Source organism: Charadrius vociferus, unplaced genomic scaffold (assembly GCF_000708025.1).
Source record: "Charadrius vociferus isolate BGI_N301 unplaced genomic scaffold, ASM70802v2 scaffold190, whole genome shotgun sequence".
Lineage (NCBI taxonomy): Eukaryota > Metazoa > Chordata > Aves > Charadriiformes > Charadriidae > Charadrius > Charadrius vociferus.
Genome location: NW_009646608.1, coordinates 5,634,696 through 5,643,736, shown reverse-complemented (window position 1 = coordinate 5,643,736; position 9,041 = coordinate 5,634,696). Strand labels below are relative to the sequence as shown.

At 44.8% G+C, this 9,041-nt stretch overlaps 1 protein-coding gene across 1 annotated transcript in view; it reads left to right on the top strand.

The window, feature by feature from the left end:
* Window positions 1–9,041, top strand: part of SLCO3A1 (solute carrier organic anion transporter family, member 3A1) — a 141,959-nt gene that overhangs the window by 921 nt on the left and 131,997 nt on the right. The gene's annotated exons all lie outside the window — the stretch shown is intronic.

The following is a 9,041-nucleotide window of genomic DNA, read 5'->3' as shown; positions in this document are numbered from 1 at the left end:
GGTTGCCGAGCTGGGCACTAAGGCGGCTCAATCGCCAGCCTTTCCAGCTCGCAGGGAGTAAATCCCAAGGAAATCTAGTGGGGCATTTACTTCGCGCCACCCGCCTTACTAATTTCCCTCATCAAGTGATGTAGCGGTGTCCGGCGCAGCGGCCCCGTGAGTGTCGGTGTTATGTAGAGAAGAGGCAAAATAAGACTTTGCACTGAATCTGCGCGGTGAGATCTGGTGTCGGAGGCAGCAGTGTAGTAGAAGAGTTGGAAGGATGTCCATACGGCTGCGCTTGTGCCTTTTGAGCGCGCGGCAGGCGGTGAAAATGGAGTGTTCTTCTTCCAGCAGCTGTAAGTGTGTGTAGTTGATTTAAATTTCTCAAAATAGCTTGCTGGATTTGAGAATTATAGTTTCCATGGAAAAGAGATGTATTCATAATCTCTGAGGCTTTTTGAGGCCATACACGTAATATATTATACAGTAAGTGTAAGATCTCCGCATTCGGCACTTGTATTCAGTATTTAGCTGCTCCTCTCTCACATGCTCAAACTACTTATGCAGATTTGTACTGAACGTGAGCTATAATTTTTCAAGGTGTGTGGCTAAACTAACCATTGTTAATATTCCTGATTAATATGAAATGGAACTTAGCAGTCATCACCATGTAATAAAACACAGCAGCTTAGTTTGGAATGTATTTGTAATTCCAAGGGAAACTACATCACATCTGTTGAGGTAAATTCAGTAATTCTATATGCTATGTGAGCATAGGTGGGTATCGCTTCATTTGGAGGAGCCAGACAGGGCCATGCCTCTTTTATATGAGTAACACCTTAGTAAGTAAATATATTGTTTCCGATGAGCTACTTGTAAAATGAGCTGTCAGCGTGAATGAGCGTGGGATAATCCGTCATCAAAGTAACGGCCAAGGAAGAGCCCACTGAAGTGATGTCACCCAGTGGGCACCAGTATGCTGGAAACGTGGAGCTCTGCTAGAGGACTATATTGGCACAGCGCTACAGTCTCTGAGCATGTGGGATCAGCAGTAGTAGCCCTTAGCGTGGCATTTTCCTCAAACTCCTTTGCATTGCTGTCTCCTCACCAGTTCAGCGTTTCTTTTCCTGTTTTCCCCATCTCTCGTGGGGTGCCGTGTGCTGTGCTCCCTCCCCTCTCACGCACCCCAGCCCCACCGGCTGGAAAACACCGCGGTTCCCGCAGTCCCCCCCTCCCTCCTCCGAGGGGTTAACCCCCCTGGGGTGCTGCTGTCCCCACCAGCGTGACAGCGTGCCCCCATGGCCAGCCGGATCCACAAACAGCGACGGACAACTGGTCAGTGAGGGGTGAGGAAAAAAAAAAAAAAAAGAAAAACTAAACTCAAAACAATCCCCAGCATGCCTAAGCAGTGGCCCAGCTGCACTGGGCAAGTGTTCCTCCATTCCCTGTATAATTTGTCTTCCGTCATGGCAAATACCACACAGCCCTTCATACAATGAACAGATGCAATGGGGGAATTCTCTTTGGAGGGTAAATCTGGGCTTGAAGTGAATCTGGACGAGCGCTGTGCTTACAGGTGTCGTGGGGGAGCGGGAGCAGGAGATGCTTGGTGGAAGGTGTGCGGGACCTAATGGTTTTTGCAGACCGAGCGTCCCGTGAGGCCGAGTGCTGTTCTCAGGTGCCGTCGTGAGGATGAAATCAGGGGAGGCACTGCGGAGTTGCCCAGGTGTAACTGCAAGTGGATATTCATTTACTGGGGCTCCTGGGATGAGCTGGGGCTGTTGGGCTCGGCGGTGGCGTGCCGGGCTGCTCCCCGAGGGACAAATTAGCGGGCGAGACAAAGCGGAGAGCAAACAGAAAGACAGACAAATAGGGAGATGCTGCGGAGGACGGACACAGCGCGTAGTTCTGGGCAGTTGAATAAACTGCTAATTTTAGCCTGCCAGCAGTGAGCGAGTACTGTATTCATACTTCTGCTTTGCTTGGCCACATGTGTGACTTTCCCTAGTTATTTGTAACTCAGGAAGAGAAACCTTTTTTCGCCTTATACGGCGACAAGTTGGTTTCCTCGTGGTTTTTTTTTTTTTTGTCTGCCTTGCTCTGCGCGGGGAGACGGTGAGGGCAAAAACTCAGCTTGTTTTCTTAAACAAGGCAGGGGCTTGGCTTCTCAGGAGTGATTGAAGAGCTCAGTTTTGATTTGGCTTGGCTTTCGTGTCAGTACATTTAGAAGTGGATATTGTTATTTCTTTTTAGAAGTGCAAAAGCTTCTTTTTTTCCGTGTTTTCTGCACAATAAACTAGCAGCGCCCACTTGAATGTATGTACAAAGTAGACATTCATTCATTATGTGGTTTTGAAGCAAAGATCATTCACTTTTATTTGTTCATAAAACATTGTGCTTGCCAACAGGGCTTTATAAATAATAAATGCTGATAAAAATCTATAAAGTCCGATTCCTTTCCCGCAGAACTCAGCGGTGGAAATACCCCGGGATGCCAACGGTGGATGTCTATGGTTAATTAGTACTGTGTCTCTGAGGTTCTTCATGGGAAGTTTTAGGGAGTGTTTGATCAATTTCATGTTCCAAAATATTTGTCAATTATTGCACTGGCTGTTTGTGAAATGCACATTCCAAAATGACTCGGTGCCATGTCCTGCATAGTTTATGCAAATGCAAGCCTGTGCTGCTGCTTTAATTTCTGGGGCTGCTGAATACACCCTGTTATTTGCATATTTCTTGTAAGGTTTTGTGTATGCATTTATTTGGCTTCATCTAATTACTCCTGCGTGCTTTTGGAAACTTGAATTTCCCAGCAACTGCAGTGGCAGCGGGGGAAAACGCTGCCTGTCGTCTGCGGGTGTTCCTGCTGCAGAAGTTACTCAGGGCTTTCGCAGCAACTTTTAAAAAGCCCAGATGATTTCCACCCCCGGCTGCTCTCCTGCAGCGTAGGTCTGTGAATTAAAGAGCCGAATGGTACTGGTGCAGATGGCACTGGGAGGGAAAGGCTGGAACCTCCCTTTTCCAGCCGGAGCCTTGTGCCTTTCGGGCGAATGCAGCAGTGTGATCAGTCACGCCGGCCGTGCGGCGATGAGGATTTCGATAAGGCTGATTCACATACCTTCCCCGAGTTCCTACGTGATTATATTTTGGAATATTTTCACGGGTAATAACGTTCCAAGTGCTCCTGATGGTTTGTCGCCGCGGCATTTCATCACCCTGCCAGTCAGATCTTTTGCCTAGCCAGTGGCGAAATCGTGGCTTTAGCAGAAGGCGAAGAGCTCTCGGTTTGACAGCCACAGTTTGCGGAGCAGGAGCGCAATTTAATTTTCTCTCCCTAGCCTTTAGCCTCGGCTCGCTCCCGTTCAAACTGACCTACTTGCAAGCATCCAACATCTGCCAAAGTCACGGGCTTCTTTCGATAAAGGGCATGCATATGGGCAGCGCGTTGAGAAGCGGTTATTTGGTGTGCTCCGGATAGCTGTTTTTACAGAGCTTTACTGAGATGTCTCTGTTTGCCGCAGCTTTCAATGCAGCTATTCATGTGTTTTATCAAGTGATGGAGGATGACTGGCCTGAGCATGAGATGGAAAGGAAAATAATTGGTCCCTCCCAAGGAGGGTGCATTGGTGTTTGCGTGGGAATGAATGCCAAATTCTTTCTTGTTTTTTGCTGAATGAAAACTTTTGAGCCGCGCTTAACTTCCCAGCTAGAGCTTTGCCCGTGCAGCAGTGTTTGGCTGCAGCTTGCAAAAGCCTTCTGAACGTATCTGTGGTAAAAATAGTACCATGTGAGTCCAGGTGAGATTGTGTGTTCGTCTGTGGTCTCTGAGACAGGCTCCTTCTGTTCCGTTTTATTGCTACTGGGGTTTGGGATATTAAAGAAAACTTTAAAATTCCATATTCAGGAAAAAAAAAGTAAGTATCAAAGATGAATACAGAAGGTAATCATCAAAGGGTTCCTGCTGGAACAAAGAGAAAGAGGGGTCATATGAGATGGACACCAGGGAAATGAGGGATTAAGAGCAAAATTTGGCTCTTGGATTTCTAAGTTGGTTTGGTGCGCAACCTCTTTTCCGCCTGTGTTAAATGAAGCAAATAGAATACCGTTCTCCTGTTACAGTATGGAAAGCAGTTGTCTCTCCTGTTGTAGAGACCTGGTTAAACCCTCCTTGAAGTCAGTGGAGAGTTCTGCATGGGGGATGCTATTAAAAACAATTTTAATACAGTACAGTGACGCTTCAAAGCTTTCTGTTGTGCTTGGTGCTGTACAACAGTTTCCCCCCGAGTGTCTGCAGTCTGAATAAGCTGGGTGGGAGCAATGTTGCAGGTGGGGAAACTGAGGCAGAGATTAAGAGCTTGATTCTGTTGCTGAAGCTATTGATCAAGCTTTTGCTTGTTTACCAGCAGCAGAGCCTGAGTAGCGTAGACATGGGCAGAGGAAGAGTATGGCAGAGCCAGGAATTCCAGTTTCAGGTGCTTCAGTCCAATGACTTAACTGCAAGCGCAATTTTTCCCATGGAATTTATTATTGTTTTTATTAAAGTATTTATTTTCCTAGAATAAGAATCGGCTTTAAAATATTGCTGTCTTTTTTTTTTTTTTCCTTTCCATCCTCAGCAGTGCTGAGTAATAAATTAGCTGTAATGCTCATAATTTATTTGTCACTGGGGTATTTAAGGGGAAAAAAAAACATGGAGTGAAAATAAATGTTTTAGTGGGGATGAAGATTGCCAAGCATTGGCTGGTTATTGCTTACAGTTCATTTTCCCTTAATATATCTTTGCTGGCAATGTTATTTCTGGAAAGTTGTTTCTAGTATGCCTTTCCCATTAGAGAATATTGTCTGTGTTGCAGCTGAGTTGCGCAGAAAGTTATTCCAAACTAGCTCTTTTGACTGCATTCATATTTCTTCTCTAAGAAGCCTTTTGATGTTTTTTGGGTCTCTGACTGCAGGGTGGAGGAGAAACCAGGTCCAGCTCTGGGTTCTGATACCTTCAGGCTCCTGTGGGGCTTGGCGTGGGAGCGTGGCATTGACTCATTAACACAAAAACTTTATATAAATTAGTAGAAACCATTTCTGATCCAGGTGTAGGCGGGATTTTTGAGTACCAGGAAGGCTTGTGAGTAACTGGCATTTATACTTTGGTTTAAAGTTTTCTTTTATTTACTGCTAATAGATTAAACGGTGTAGAGAGAACAACGTGTTTCTCTCTTACGTTATAGACTGTTTGCCGTTTGCAGAGTAAATCCAAACTTACCATCTTATGCCTTCTTGGTTAAATGCATTTAAAGGCAAAATGAACTTGATGTTTAAGAGTGTGCACTAATTGATTTTAGTCTTTATTTTTTCTTATTATTTTTAGTGGAAAGTTTGGCAGTTCTTCCTTTTCTCTGTAAGGGCCAAGTGATATTTGTAAGCCCTGAAAAAAAGAGCAGCCTGGTAGAAATGTTATGATCCATCGTAAAACCAATGTCTCATTTCTTTTGGCCAACCTTTGCTTTCAAAATCTCTTTAGTGTTTGCTGTGTGCCGATGTGACAAGTACCTCTCTGAGTTTTAATGGCCTGCAGTATTAACGCAGCTGAGGTTTAAAGGGGTCTTGAATTAGATCAGAGAATACATCGGTCTGAAGCTCTGTGTTGTTCTTGCGTAGTAACTTTATGCAGTGTGACCCTTTAAATCGGAATGTAGCCCCTGTCCCAGAGAGGGCTCAATTAAATTGTGATCCTTCTCCTTCCCTGCAAGGGAGAGCGGATATTCCATGCTTCCCAGAAAGGGGGTTCTCTCTGGTTGCGTGGGCTTTCTTTTCCCTTACTTTCAGGATATTGTAAAACACCGAAAGCCAACTTCTGTTCTGCTACAGCAGTGTAAGTTTATTGCTTCAAAAGAGTTATTCTGCAATTCATCAAGAAGAATTTGTCCTCTGTGTATAATAATCTAAAATGTTTCCTTACTTGTACACTCCGTGGTCTCTAGTTACTCCTTCACGGTAGCAAGATTCAACAATGGCATACTATTTAGTGGATGAGGTTGCAGCTTGGATGAATTAGTGTAGCTTTGTCTTCTGATCGACACCAGACGAAGCTGCAAAGTGATGTGTTCAAGCATCATCCAAGGAAGTTTAAATAAACACATGATAATTCTTTGTGTAGTAACTCCTTTAAGTGCTCCGGTGAAGTCTGGAAAAATTAATATTTCCTATTGCATAGGAAAATGGGCCACTGATTTCGATTTACCAGGTTTCATTATAACTCTGCAGCAAAACCAGGACTAGAACCCCAAGGGTCCCGTCTCCAGGTCACCTTGGAGCAACCACTAGTCTCTCCCTGTCTCTTTGTAGATACATATGGCGATGCAAACAGAGCTTTCACATTGCCACGCTTCGTACACTATCGATACAATTGATAGTGATAGCAAGCTGTTTAGGGAGTTCCTGGAGTGTCTGGCACTCCTTCCCATCGGCACTGGGATGACTCTGCCCTGTTATGGGAAGCATTCTGTAATGTTTAGAGAGGTGGTCCTTGCATCCAGGATGTTTCAGTTTGAGTGGATGGATCAAAGCACAGAGAAAAGGAACCATTCTCTTTCCCCAGATTTGAAGTGGGACAGCAGTTGTAATCACATAGAGATGAAGACCGACAGTGCAGGTAGGACTGCGTCTGCCCCTCCTTGCTTAGCAAATCTAGGAAAGACCTCAGAACTAAAATCCGATTTCTTAAGCTCTCCAGTTAGCAGCTTTCTCTTTTCCAGCCTTACTCTGAATGTGATGTGCTTCTGCATTTTGATACCTGAATGTAGAGACCTGGACAGGCTGGAGAGGTAGGCCCGTGCCAACCTCATGAAGTGCAACAAGGCCAAGTGCAAGGTCCTACATCTGGGTCAGGGCGATCCCAAGCACAAATAGAGGCTGGGCAGAGAATGGATTGAAAGCAGCCCTGAAGAGAAGGACCTGGGTGTGCTGATTGACGAGAAGCTCAACATAAGCCGGCAATGTGCGATCGCAGCCCAGAAAGCCAACTGTATCCTGGGCTGCATCAAAAGAAGTATGGCCAGCAGGTCAAGGGAGGTGATTCTGCCCCTCTGCTCCACTCTTGTGAGACCCCACCTGGAGTACTGCATCCAGCTCTGGAGCTCCCAACATAGGGAAGACATGAACTTGTTGGAGCGGGTCCAGAGGAGGGCCACGAGGATGATCCGAGGGCTGGAGCACTTCTACTGTGAGGAGAGGCTGAGGGAGTTGGGGCTGTTCAGCCTGGAGAAGAGAAGGCTCTGGGGAGACCTTATTGCGGCCTTCCAGTACTGAAAGGGGCCCTACAGGAGAGCTGGGGAGGGACTCTTTACTAGGGCATGTAGTGAGAGGATGAGGGAGGATGGCTTCAAACTGGAGGAAGGTAGATTTAGATTAGATACTAGGAATAAATTCTTTACTCTGAGGGTGGTGAGGCACTGGCAGAGGTTGCCCAGAGAAGTTATGGAAGCTCCATCCCTGGAGGTGTTCAAGACCTGGTTGGATGGGGCTTTGAGCAACCTGGTCTGATGGGAGGTGTCCCTACCCATGAAAGGGAGGTTGGAACTCAATGATCTTCAAGTTCCTTTCAAACCTAAACGATTCTATGATTTCTTACTGATGCGAGGGAGGCAGGCCGCGTCCTCCTGCCGTGGCACAGTGCCCGCCGTATGGATGCTGCATATCTCTTAGTGGGGCTGGTGTTGCAGCACTGCCTGAATACGCGCCATAATTTTAGAGGACTGCTTGCGGCATGAAAGCAAAATCTTTATTTCAAGTTTGTTTGAGTATTTATCATCATTGTTATTTATTTTCTACGGTTCAAGAAGAAGAGAAGCAATTTGCTGTGGTTTGGTTTTTGTTTTTCCTCTCTGTTGCCTCTCCCTTCGTCGTATCCTTTCTCCTCAGCAAGCAGCCAGCTGATTTCCCTGTATTCTTTGAACATCTTTATCTTTTTGGTGTCTGCAGCTATCGCATGGATGATTTCTGCCTGTTTGCAGGCCCAGTGACTTTTAGATAAGTAGCTGAGGGCAGGTGTGGGAGCACAGAAGTTGTTTTTCCATGCTACATAATGAACTGTTTTCTGGGCAAGGATTGCTGGAATTGTCTTATTTTTAATATTTAAATGTCATTTTAAAACGCTTACCATGCTGTTCACCTGTATAATTCATAATGCCTTGGTTTACTGAAAGTGGAAAAAGACTTAAAATTCAGTTTTATGGTGATCCATAAAATGACAGTGAAGTTTTTGAAGGAACCTGGATAATTCAGTTGTATCGAGGTCTTCGTGACTCACCCAGCATTATGGTTTCTGAAGCAACTATGTCAGATTTGCTTTTAAGTTGGTTTTTTTTTGGTGCTTTGATGTTTGCATTTTAATCCAACATTTTCTCTAGTTTGTGGTTTGTTGGTTTGTTGGGTTTTTTTCTAATAAAAAGGCTGGTTGGGTTTTTTTCCACTAAGAGCTAGATTTTTGGCTGAATTGAAATCATCGTTTGTTTTGGGTCAATATATAAGAAATAGCCTTGAAGTGTATGTTGTATATTTGTATTTTAAGGTGATACTGAACAGTTTAATGCCTGAAGAATCAAGTGAAATGATGTGGAATTGCTTTACAGTTGAGGTATCAAGTAGTAGTGCCCTCTATGTTCCTAAAACAGCTGAATTATTCTATATATGTATGTAAGGTGAAAAGTAAGTATTTTTCCTGGAGTCTGCTTGGAACCTGTACTAGATGGAGTTTTGCATGCTCTCAGCTGGTGGACAGCACCACATTCAGACACAGGATGGCCAGAGGATAGCAGTGATGGGTGTCTGCCATACCAGGACAGAGTTCTGGGTTTTCTGTAGTTTCAGATTTGTTTCATCCTTTTAATTCTCCAAAGGGATAGCATGGAGTGAGAAAACACTGTTAACTTCATAGGATTGCAACCTGTGGTGTTAAACAATGAATGGTCTTTGTTTTCTCCGGTAGAACTTCAACAGGAAGAGTTGCAGAAAGGTTGTTTGGGGGTTCTTGGTTTTTATTTCTGAAAAGGAGGATGTGAAATAGC